Genomic DNA, 2,500 nt, shown 5'->3' with positions numbered 1-2,500 from the left:
ATATACATATATATATAGAAAAAAATGATCATAAAAACAAAGATGATAATAATGGTTATAATAATAATGATAATAACAATAATAATAATGATGATGATGATGATGATGATGATGATGATGATGATGATGATGATGATGATGATGATGATGATGATGAGGATGATGATGATGATAATAATAAAAAAAATGGTTATAATAATAATGAAAAAAAAAATAATAACAATAAGAATAATAATAAAACTTTTTTATGAAAAAAAAATAAATAATAATAGTCATTCTTTGCCTGATAATGATAATGATAATGATAATGATAATAATAATAATGAAAATGATAATGATCAATATTATAATAATCACAATAAAATAATGATATACTTTAAATAATAACAACAACAATAAAAAAAAAGTAAAACAGCTACCGAGTGGACCAGCCAGACGCCAGCGGCCTGCTGCTCCGCCCCCCCTGCATAGCTGCCGACCCGAGTTGACCTCTGACCTCGAGTGGGGGACGTTATCTCCGTGGAGAACACTCGTGAACCGCCAAACACGAGCAGGTGTCATCAAACGCCTGTTAACTTTTCCCTAAGTCAGAGGTCTCCTCTGGTCTCGATCAATTGCACGTTTTATTATTATTTGTTATTATTATTATTATTATTTTTTTTTTTTGTCATCGTGCGTATCACTCTTCTTCTTTGAATGTCCATTGTGCCGTCGTCCAGGGTCGTCGTCTTGTTTTTTTTTTTTTTTTTTTTTTTCGCTGAGTCATTCTTGTTTGTGTGTCCATTGTGCCGTCGTTCCCGTGTAGTTTGCCTTTTTTTTTTTTTTTTTTCGCTGACTCATTCTTGTGTGAGTGTCCATTGTGCCGTCGTCCCGTGTAGTCGCCTTGTTTTTTTTTTTTTTTTTTCGCTGACTCATTCTTGTGTGAGTGTCCATTGTGCCGTCGTCCAGTGTAGTCGCCTTGTTTTTTTTTTTTTTTTTTTTTTTTTTTTTTTTCGCTGATCATTCTTGTGTGAGTGTCCATTTGCCCGTCGTCCAGTGTAGTCGCCTGTTTTTTTTTTTTTTTTTTTTTTTTTTTTTTTTTTTTTTTTTTTTTTTTCGCTTTTATATTCTTGTTTTGAGTTCCTTGCCGTCGTCCAGTGTAGTCGCCTTGTTTTTTTTTTTTTTTTTTTTTTTTTTTTTTTTTTTTCGCTGATCATTCTTGTGTGAGTGTCCATTGTGCCGTCGTCCAGTGTAGTCGCTTTTTTTTTTTTTTTTTTTTTTTTTTTTTTTTTTTCGCTACTTTTTCTTGTGTGAGTGTCCTTTGTGGTGTCGTCCAGTGTAGTCGCCTTTTTTTTTTTTTTTTTTTTTTTTTTTTTTTTTTTTTTTTTTTTCGCGGGTCATTCTTGTTTTTGTGTCCATTTTGCCGTCGTCCAGTTTTTTTGCCTTTTTTTTTTTTTTTTTTTTTTTTTTTTTTTTTTTCTTGAGCTCAGGTCTTTTTGGGAGTGCATTGTTCCTCTCCAAGTGTATCAGTTTTTTTTTTTTTTTTTATGCATTACTTTTTGTCATTTGATGACCCTTCTTTTAGAAAAGTAAAATTATAACAATTCTATATTCAAAATTTCTATAAACAATTACATATATTACAAATGTACATATTATTAACAATTACATATATTACAAATGATACATATTATACAATTACATATATTACAAATGAACATATTAGAACAATTTTCATATATTACAAATGAACATATCAGAAATTACATAAACAAAGGGAAAAAATAAAACAATTACATAAAATTACAAATTTAATAAATTTGGGAAAGCAATTTCTATATTTCATGAACAATTACGAACACCCAAATACTATTCAAAACCCTACCACCCCAAATTCCATAAAAAGGCAAAAACCATATTTCAAAAAATTCCATCGTCCCTTTTAGTAAAGTTTTCCCAAGGGGGAAACAGAATAGGCTTGATACACTTTTTTTAACAGGTTTTCCCACACCACATCACATGTTAAACCCCAATACCGATTCCCAAAAAAGTTGCTTTCGAGGCCTTTTATATAGCTATTGCATTCTTTTTCTCCTTGTTGTAATATTGTATCCTTAAGAATTATCAGTTTTTTAAATTTTAGTTATTATCTTATTGTTTTCTTTATCAGGGTTTCTCCATTTATACATTTACCATCACCCGTGTAAAGGAATACGATTCAGACCAACAACGTCGGGGCTGCAGTCAGGGTATAAAATTGATATAGGATTGTATAGGGGCGTGCAGAGATATTGATGTAACCGATCCTAAAAACAAAAACATGTATATAGTTTATAATAAAGAATGAGAGAGAGAGCAGAAAAAAACACCAAGAAATAAATTCACCATCAATCCGTCTATTCACCATTTTATCATTATATATCATATCAACAAACCCATATCATATAATCAATCCATAACCCCATTATTCATAAACATTTTTGCTTTTGTATCCCTCACCCCGTCTCAGCAGTTCCAAAAT

This window comes from Penaeus monodon, chromosome 37 (assembly GCF_015228065.2).
Source record: "Penaeus monodon isolate SGIC_2016 chromosome 37, NSTDA_Pmon_1, whole genome shotgun sequence".
Taxonomy (NCBI): domain Eukaryota; kingdom Metazoa; phylum Arthropoda; class Malacostraca; order Decapoda; family Penaeidae; genus Penaeus; species Penaeus monodon.
The sequence above is the reverse complement of the archived record's forward strand: the minus strand, read 5'-3'. Positions refer to the sequence as shown.